We start from the raw sequence: 11,373 nt of genomic DNA on the forward strand, positions 1-11,373 counted from the left end.
GTATAATCTTCTACTTCAATAATAAATCAATTCTCAATATATCGGTTGTACTGACCCTGTTTTGTATAACTGTCCATTGTCTTTTGAAAATAAAAAATATTTTGATGTGTGCATAGCTGTGGGTTTTTTTTTATTTTCCTTTTCCTGCATTCCAATATTTTTATTTTCAAAATATAATTTATTTGGGCTAATGAACGATTTTAGCTGGGTTCAGTTACATTGTCTATGTTTGCACCTTTTTAAATGGCCTTGAAATTTCTCTATGGTCTACGATATATTTACCTGTCTGGACCAGACGAGCGTTTTATCTGTGGTCGACTGTGGTTAAGGGGGTGACAAAATGGGGCCATACAAAAAGCCCGAAGATATCGATCTAGAGAGTGGTTTATTTATGTGCTTCCCTCTGATCAGTAATAGTTGCACCGTCTTTCTAAAGTAATAACATATAAACTTCATAACAATTGTGTAAAATTTATACCACTTGAGTTTATTTCAACCACGAACACAATTTTAAAGCAATGATTTAAAAATTGAAGTGCTTAGAATTCCTTGTGACGTTTCTTCAACGCCTTGAAATTGACTACCGCGCTTTGCCGTGCATGTAAGTAGGTTCTAATTATGTAAACAAAGTAACACTTATACTCGTAAATTGGTGCTTGTTTATTGTAAGAATATATCGCCAAGCACTTGATTGATTAGTTTTGACAGCGTTATAACATACTAAGCTACCCAATACTTACCGTGTAAACACGTGACGGATGAGATTAAATGAGTTTGTTCATTTTTGATTTACGGCCGCTGTCACACATTAAAACCAAGTGACTAGTAATTTTATCTAATTACCCCGAGTGAACATCATATACATTTTCAAAAACAGCAATATTATTTTGTGGCACGATTAGCTTTTAGTAAACTCTAATGAAATCCGAATTGCTTAAGAATCATATTGGTTTTTTCACAACAAAAGCGATTCAAACTCTCTGATGAATATTTTATATGATGAAGATAAATTTTGATACAGACTTTACTTATTTTCAGCTGAGAATAATTACTATCACATAAAATGACTCTATCACAGTAGAGCCATGGATCTTCCCATCCCAGATAATGTTACCGTCACAACTGAACCATGGTCGCAGGAAGAAGGCTCAGGTGAAAAACAGGCGTTTACTGATATAGAAATACACCTTCCTAATGTGAAAAAGGAATGTTTACCGTATGCCGAAAGTGTTCAGCAAACCAGTAAGTGGCATTATCCATCTGTTTGTGTTTCAGATGGGCGTAGTCACAACCCCTACTTGTGTTTGACTCTCCTTTTTATTGCCTATAATACAGCGCGGTACTTGTAAATTTTTCCAATTGGCAATCTACGAAAACGTTTAACTTATTATGCCCACTAACAGTTTCTAATTCCTGAAGCTATAAGCTGTAACACAAAATCATCTCACTCCTTAAATTCTTTTGGATGCATGTTATAAGTAAATAAACATTTTTTCAATTCAAAACCCAAAATTTTGCTCCCCGGGAAGAGATAGAAATCTCTTATCTACAACCGCTGTTAAGTCACACAATTCAGAATACTCACAACAAGTTAATATATTTACCACGAAATTTTTAATCTTTGTGCAACAAATTTCGTCAACATTATAAAATTACTTGCTAAGCTAGTTTAGTACAATCATTTATATTTGTAATATTTACTGACGACGTATATCAGGGATATTTGAAATTCTGTAGATTACTTTGTTTTTACGGACATTCCCGCGTATCTCCACGCATAACCTTACTAGGATTCTCCAGGAATCGTCAAGCTGCGTGTACGTCTGGAAAACTCATTTTAAAAATACATTGCCCTTGGTATTTTAGTGGAAATATCTCACTGTTGATAACAAGACAATTGTAGGCCATTAGAAAATAACAATTATTATCTCTAATTGCAACGGAAATTATAGTTATTTTTTATCTTCTAACTGCATGTTTGACGTCTATTTCTTTATAGAAAAAATAACTTCTTTTCTGTATCTCAGATCTATTTCGATAAAATAAACCTAACGGATTACGGATTTCCATACAATGGAATTTTGCATCCGCTTATCAACTGTAAGTATCCTATAAATTTGTTATTATCTTATTATTCCAGGTAGCATTAATGTGGAGACTGTAACCATCAAAGCAAAATCAGAACTCCGAGAAAAAGATGGAGGGGCAATCACTTACACGGAAATAAACATTGACCTGCCATATATAAAAAAGGAATGCTTAGAGAAGTCTGGAAGTATTCTCGAGACTGCAGGTAAAAACGATTTTCGTTTTTTTGAATTCCTTTTAATAATTATCTTGTTATTATAGATACGTACATATTGAGCGTTATCTTATTCAGTTACATGTTTCCATTATAACTACTACGCATATCAAATTTTACAGTGCATATTCGTAACCATAACCTTAAAAACCTTATTCATGTTCCCTTTGTGATTACTGCTGCTCACACAAGTCAACATTAACAGTTGACTTACGCACCCATACTGGAATCAAACCTTTTTTATGTTCCTACTGCAGCTATTCATGTTTTTATTAGGTCAATTTGAAAATCACATTTAAAATTACACTTACTCATCCATACTGGACTTAAACCTAAATGTTCCTACTGCAGCTATTAAGGTTCTGTAATGGGAAATTTGTAAATTCCATTTTGAAAAAACCTTATTCATGAGTTCCCATTATAATTAAACCTGCTCATACAAGTCAGCGTTAACAGTGCACTTACGGGATTTAAACCTTATTCATGATCATACTGCAACTATTAATGTTCTCAAAAGAATTTAAAAGTAGGCCTAAACTTTTAAAGGCACCTTTTTAACCATACTTGAGAAAAACTATATTCATGTTTCCATTGTAAATTTATTTAGTCAAGTTCTTACCCATACTTGACATAAAAACCTTATTCATGTTCCAACTGTAACCTCACATGCTCACTAAAGTCACACTAATCATTGTGTGTGTGTGTACGTATAAAGCGTGAACCCATACTGGAAATTAATATTATCCATGTTCTGACTGCAGTTATTCATGTTCACGAGGAGTCAGATTTTGACCCGCTCATGAGAAAAATCATTCATTTTCCGACTTTAATATCCATGTTTTCAGAAAGAATAATTAAAGCATTATGGGGACTACTTTAACTCGTCTCACATATGATAACACTAAAATAATTACTCCGCCGCCTGAAGCCCCGGGAGAGCTAGGCGCGGACGGGAACGCAACTCTCTGCCATTCTAGTTTCAACTTTCGACCAGACCACCACTCTCCACTACCACCGTCTCTGCGTTCACATAACTTGTAAATTCATTTCTCGCAAATAAATTCAACAAAGATCGCAGACCTTTATCTTTCAATCATCAGAATTCCTTGAACACAGATTTACGATACCGGCAGCCATCGTAAATTACATTTATCCTGCCATACTGGTGATCCCGACTTTACGCTGCCATACTGGTGATCCCGACGTTCACGCTGCCATACTGGATCACGTCGGGGTCACCAGTATGGCAGCGTGAACGTCGGGATCACCAGTATGGCGGTTCCAGTGACATAAATGTAGCCGGGAGCTGGTACAGGAATATCGATCATCTCTACGAACGGAAACGTCAGGATTCAGACAAGTCAGACTAATGTGTCGCAGAGTCTCCTTTGCTTCCTTCTCGTTTGTAATAATTGTTCCGTCTCTCTAAAGTAATATTGTACGAACTACACAATAATTGAAATTGATCTGCTTTTACTTTTTTTGATGACGTTTGTTCAACGTCTTGACCGTCTGTAAAGAGGTTCTATTTATACTAACTAAGTAACACTTAAACTCTGAAATTCGTGCTGGTTAATTGTAAGAATATATAATGCTTGACACCTGTGAGATCAGTTTAAACAGCGTTCTCGATATAACACGAGAGTATTTGAGAGAGGTTTTGTTACATTCCTTTCTTATTTTTTAGCTGAGAATAATTATCATTACACAACAGGACGCTATCACAGCAGTGCCATGGATTCCAACCCAAAGAGTGTTTCCATCAAAACTGAACCATGGTCACAGGAAGAAGGGTCAGGTGAAATGGCCTATAAGGATGTTGAAATCCACCTCCCGGATGTGAAGAAGGAATGTTTGCAGTATGCCGAGAGTGTTCAGCCAACTAGTAAGTTGCATTGCATATCACAGAAGTGTTTCCTACGCAAATAATCAGAACAGCTGCTTGTTCTTTACTTCCCCTTTTGTCGTCCATACTTTTACTAATTATAATAATAACTTATTATGCTCGCAAACAGTTCTTAATTCGTCATATATGTTGCCTCGTCATATTTTATCTTTAAAGTAAATAATTGCACCTTCTGTAATCCTTAAATTCTGTCCTCACAAGAACGTAGTGGAGTCCTGTTTTAACTCGACCGTTTGACGTTTATGTATGTCTGTAAATTTTTTGTACTTTCCGTTTCCAGTTCAAGATGGTATTCAGGTTAGATTCTATCAATTGGAATAATCAAAACTATGGTACCTACCTACCTGAAAACTATATAATTCCTTATTGGATTTATAAAAATTACATTTAAAAAAAATGGTTTATATTACGTACCTACTTGCTACTCATAAATATTCTATTTTTATTATGAAATTTTTTTTTCGGTTTATTGAATTAGAGGTTTTATTTATTTATGAACCCATCTATCATATTTAGATATATTTGAATAAAGAAGTGTTTGTGCTTTTGATATCTATTATTCCTAGATTGATGACATTTTGCACACTTAACCTTCTAAACAAGTTGAAGGCGACTGTCTACAAGAGATTTCGAAAATCTATCCCTATCCCTTTTTCTCATCCCTTAAGGATTTTGACACTTGTTGAAGAATTTTCGCACACTTGATGTCCAATATAAGATTTTTTTGACCATAACAATTTCCTTTTCCGTTTTGTTTGATGATTGCTATTCTTACATAAATCATGTATGATTACCATAATACGGGCATGAGCCCTAGTGTGGTAGTTGCGAACGTCACCAAAATTTTATATTTTAATATTTATAATATAAATAAAAAACACATAAAAATTACCGTTCAAAATAAAACAAAAACTGGGTGAAGCCGACGCTGGGTTCTTCAGCTAGTATAATGAAAAATACCAAATTCTCTTGTGTGTCTCTGAACCTCTGCTTCAATGAACTCTAGAATTCCTGCTTTGAATTTATGTGTCGTTTTGAAAATTGTAAAAGTTTGTTTAAAAAGACAATGTTATTTAATATTTTAATTTTGTTCATAAAGTCATGAACAACCAAATGCCAAAATATTTTTAGGCTGAAATTGTTTTTAACAGAGATATTCATAATTACGAAACCAGAAATGTAAATAGAATTAGATTCACACATATGAAGAAATCAAAATCACAGAACTGCCCAATGTACAAAGGACTAAAGATGTATGATGAAATGCCTGAAAGTCTGAAGAATGAATGAATTTAAATAAAAATATTTAAAGTTACAAAATAAAATATTATCTTGTTTATATTCAAATATTGTATAAACTTACTCAATAAATAATAAAAAAAATCTTTAAACACACGGTAAAGAACCAACCTATATAAATAAAATAAATTAACGTGAATTTATTTTATTTTCCATTTTTAAGATTTGATAGATAATGTCCCTTCTTTTTCACGGTATTTCATGTTTAAGCTAGTTCAATATACCGTTGATATTAGACATAGATAAATTAAAATTTCAACAACTTTACGGCGTATCCATATTTCAGATATAAATCGACATTTTTTTATTTTTTTTTATTTAGTAACTTTTTTAAATAATTAGGTACATTTTTGTATGGCACATGAAAAAAAAAAAATATAAAATTAAAACAGATCATTGAAGTCCTCCTCACTAGGAGATCCTGTGCTGAGGGGGACTTTATAATGTTAGTATACGTTTTCAGCGACTAAGATGATGTTTTTAATATTTTAGGTAGTTCTTCTTCCGATATTTCCTTAAGCCAAGATTTTATGTCCTTAATGTAGTTATTTTTCGTTTTTCTTTGTTTGATGTTGAGAGGGAGTTTATTATATAATTTTATTGCTAAAAATTCAGAGTTTCTTCGTCCAAAGGAAGAATTACATTTAGGAATATTTAGTATGTCTGTTTGCTTGGCTCTGGTTTTATGATCGTGAGAGCGGTTTGCCTCTGGTTTATTTTTTAAGTGATGAACTAGAATATTTTTAACATAGATTTTTTGTAAACTTGGAGCATCAAACAGATTAAAAATATCAGTAGTTGGCGTCCTTACGGGGAGCTTTAATATGGTCTTTATGATCCAATTTTGAGTTTTCTTTAGTTTTTTTTTTGTTTTTTATTAAAAATTTTCTTTTGTTACATGCATAAAAAAATAATTACAAAAATCAAGTATTACAAAAACAAGTATTACATCAAGGTACTGTAAAAAATAAAAAAGGTAGCTTTAAGATAAGAAAAATAAAAATTATACAATTAAATAAAAAATATAATAGAATAGTATGCATATATACCAAAAAAAAAAATCCCACATAGGCATCGCCAGTTCGTGGGTATACATATTTTGTTTAGTGCAGTTTATAAAAACAAATAAATAAATAATTCCGTTTTTACAAAATTATAATTAAGAAAGAAGGTTAAAAAATAGAAAAATGGAAAAATTAAGGATTTGTAAATTTAAAAGGTAGGATTTTATAGCATGTAAGTATTTGTGTCAATGGTGGTGATCCAAGTCTTTATTACATTTTTGTATATGCTGTAGGACGATATATTTTTAGATCTAATTTCTACAGTCTGATAGAGTGCATTGTAGATTTTTGGGGCAATGAAAAAAGCATGTCTCTGCGCAAGCCTAGTTTTGCATAGAGGAACCTCATATGCATTATTTACTCTACTGCTAGAACGATTTTCGTTTTTTGTAAAATGTACATTTCGTGAAAATATATATTTCAGACATTGCATAAAGTAAATTTTTCTTATATCTAAGAGTTTAGCTTCTTGAAATAATTGCAAGGAGGGGTAGGTAACATCTTTTTGCAACATTATTTTTAGTATTAATTTTTGAGCTGTTTCTAGCGGCTTGATGTGGTTATTATAGATACCCCCCCATCCAATTATTCCATAAGATATTGATGATTGTACCAATGCATGATAAACCAGTTTCATTCTTTTGATATCAACTATATTATTTAATCGTTTAAAAATGTAAGTTAAATACCTAAGTTTATTTACAAGCTTTTCTACGTGATTTGTCCATTTTAGTTGGCTGTCTATAGTAATTCCTAGGTATTTAACTGTGTTCCCCGAATTCATTTCTACACAGTTAGAACACGAAACAGGGTGGCAAGTATTGTTATGAAACCTTATATTTAGGTGAGTTAAGGGTGCCGTTCTTTTGGTATTATAAAATGGAATATAAATAGTTTTTTCACAGTTCAGAGTTAGAAAGTTTTGGTTTAGCCATTCTTTGACAATGGATGTGCACTTATTTGTATTTTCAGAGACTTCTTTCCAAGATTTACCATCGACTGTGATTGCAGTATCATCAGCATATGAGAATAGTTTTCCCGGAATACTGATATTACACAGATCATTGATATAGATTAGGAACAATAACGGACCGATAACTGTTCCTTGTGGAACCCCATGTCTCACAGATTCTGGTTTACTAATAATATCACCAATTTTTGTACATTGTCTGCGATCAAGTAAATAATTTGTTAAAAGTGACAGACAATTATTTTTAATTCCTATATTATTGAGTTTTCTAATCAGTTTATTATGATTAACTGTATCAAACGCCTTTTTCAGGTCTAAAAAGATTGTTAAACTTTTCATATTTAAGTCAAGATTGGTGTATATATTTTTTGTTAGATTAAATAAAGCATCATCTGTACTAAGACCTGTTCTGAAACCATATTGATTTGTGGACAAAAGTGCATTTGATTCTAAAAACTCTAGTACTTGTATTTTAATATTTTTTTCTAATATCTTTGCTAGTTGGGATATTAGCGATATTGGTCTGTAATTGTCTAGTTTAGAGATTGATCCAGATTTATGTATTGGTACAATATTGGAGAGTTTAAATGCGTCTGGGAAAACGTTTTTTTCAAAGCAGGAATTAAAAATGTGTTGCAAGGGCTTCGAAATGTATTGTTTAGTAGACTTGATAGCGATGGCGCTCAATTCATCTGGACCATTGGCTGTATTTGTGTTAAGAGTGTCAATGTGTTTTATTATTTCAGATTCGGTAACACGTTTAAATTGAGATAATTTAGGACAATTTTCAGAGTGTTCGTCCATTTGAGTGGGTTGATGTATGTGGTTTTGAAATGCGGGATTGTTATTTATTATATCTGAGGCAACATTTGTAAAAAAATCATTGAATTTATTTGCAATATTTCTTATATCCGTTATGACTATTTTATCATCTGTAACAATTTTTTCAGGGAATGTTTTTACTTTATGTTTTCTATTTGTTATTTCATTTATGACTTGCCAGGTTTTTTTAGAATCATTATCAGCTTTTGTAATTGTTTAATATAGTACTCATGTTTACATTTTTTTATAAGAATATTGAAAAAATGTCTATAAGTGATGTATTGTTGTCTTAAATTTCCATTAGGTGGAATATTTTTTGTCATACAATAGTTCTCATGATTTTTGTAAATTTTGTACAGTTTATTCCTGTGTTGGCTTGCAATTATCAATCCACGCGTGATCCAAGGTTTTATTTTTTTATGTTTCCTTCTAGGTGTTGATGTTGGTTCAAGACTATTCTTGATATTATCATTTAATATTGAATAGAAGGTGTTTAGTGATTGATTTGGGTCATCATTGGATAAAACTGTGTTCCAATTTTCTTTTTTTAGTAAACTGTTTAGGGTTTGATAGTTAATTTTATTTTTTTCCACTTGTTGTTCTTTAGTTGGATGGTGATACTTTAAGGTACTATGGCCGTAAAAAGTTGGAAAATGATCGGTTATATCAATTTTTAGGACAGCTGATCTAGGAATAAAATTTTTATTGGTTTTGAGAAATATCTGATCGAGACAAGAACCGTATCTTGTAGGGCTATTTATATAAGATAGATATCCTTCGCTATACATAACATTAAGATATTCATTTGCAATTGGGTTTAGGATAGAATGTTCTATGTTAATATTTATATCCCCTACTATAAACGAGAAATCTGATTGGTTGCAGTTATTTTCTTTTATGTAATATTTTAACTCTGTGATAAAAGATTTAGAATCTAAGGAAGGGGAGCGATAAACAGCAATTATAGAATATTTTTTATTGCTTAGCGTGAATGATAAATGTATGGCATTTGAAAACTTAAATTTGGGGATATTTACTGTTACATCAGTTATTTTATGTGCACTATAGAATATCGTTAGACCGTCATGCGTAGTATGTTTAGAGGGAAATGAGTAAGTGATATAATCAGAGATGGAGTAAGGGATAAATTCACGCATTTGCGTTTCCGTAAGTATAATCACATTTGGTTGAAATCCTAGAGAATTGAGGAAGATACAAAATTCATCAAAATGTTTATAAATACTGCGGATATTTAAATTTATTATGTTGAAGTCAGTAATTCCTTCACTTATGTAGTTTTTTAGTTCTGTAGTATCTTCACATACCTTTGTGTCTATTAACGTATAATCGTCAGTGGGATCCATTTTCACAAGGTATAAAAATTCTTCCTTCTTGTCCAGTATATGCTTATTGCAGTGGTATGTCGTTTGCATATTTTATACGTATGATAGGGGAGTCGTCGCTCTTTCTAAGTAAGATTTGTCCGTCCTTCGTCCATACATATTTATATCCAAATGCTTTTGTCGACTTGGCTAACCATAGGAGCTGTTTATTTGCTGGCGTTAGTTTTTCATTGATGTAGATTTTCTGTGTTGTCTCCGAGTACTTCATTTCTTGAGGGGTAAGAATTCCTTTATTTTTTTTTTGTTTAATTACCTTATCCTTTGTTTCTTTTGAATTGAATTGAAATTGAAATGGTCTTCTTGGCCGGATTGTTGTAGTAGCTTACCAAGGAATTGTTTTTTAATAAGTCGCTGCAGTCTAGGGCCGACATCAGTAGTTCGATGGGTTTTCGTACATTATCATTTTTCTCCACTTCAATTCCTTGTATTTCGATAGAATTTTCAAGCGCGCTCTGTTGGATATGGTTTACCGTTAATTTTAGATTTTTAACCTCTTTTTGCAATTCCTCAATTTTCGCTTCATTTTTTTTGGTGATCATTTGTTTTTTTTATTTCCTTCTCAAAATCATCAATTTTGCTTGAGCAGAATTCTACGCTTTTAACTAAGTCTTGTATTTCATTTTTTATTTCCAAAAATAGTTTATTTATGTCTTTCTTTATAAAATTCTTGAGTTGAAGGTCGATTCTATCGCTCATTGTTTGTAGTAGTTGGTCTTTGAAGCTTTCAAATTTTTGGTCCATGTCACTTTTTGGGGGCATTTTTTAAAGATGGTTTGTAATTGAGTTTAGTTATTTTAAAATTTGCGATGCACTGACATCTATCGACAAAATTTCTTATTTAGACAGATATGTCTACTGGTCGATAGATGGTGTAACAATTAAAAAAATTATCAAAAAAATTACTTATTTTAACAAAATATATTACGTATATAAGTGCTATTTTTTATAATGTTATTGAATTTATCGGCAGATAATTTAATATCACTTCGATTGCCTTGATAATCACTTTTATGCATCTACAAAAAATGAATTTTAAACTACACAAATGTTATTGAACTATTGAACTGTCACTTCCACATTAAAAGTTGAATAAGTTCACTTGTATAATTTAGTAAGTCACTGTTTATTATGGAAAACTATCAATTTTATGTTTATAATTATATTTATACTTATAAAATAGGCGTGAGTAAACTTTTTACTGTATTAAAAATGCTTTAAAACGGAGCGAGTTTTGTACGTGCTGCAACTGACATTTGAAAATATATTAATATTTGTTTAGTTGTTTAAGATGGTTTGATGATGCTGAGCCCCATCCTATTATTCCAGATTCCAGTAGAGAGTGGCATAGAGCATAATATACTCCCGTTAGATCTGTAGTTGACAAGATATTTCGTATTTTTTTGAAGAAATAGATGAGTTTTTGTAGCTTTTTTGAGGTTCCTTCGATGTGAGCATCCCAATGAAGTTTGTCGTCAATTACGATCCCAAGATATTTAATTGTTTTAGTTTGGACTATATGCGGGCAAGAACATTGCGGATATTTGTTTAGACATTCATGTAATTTGAGTGTATGCTCATTCGTTGGTTGACCTCTTTTGGTTTTAGAG

The sequence above is a fragment of the Hesperophylax consimilis genome, chromosome 19, assembly GCF_061612785.1.
Source record: "Hesperophylax consimilis isolate HC1 chromosome 19, BYU_Hcon_1.0, whole genome shotgun sequence".
Lineage (NCBI taxonomy): Eukaryota > Metazoa > Arthropoda > Insecta > Trichoptera > Limnephilidae > Hesperophylax > Hesperophylax consimilis.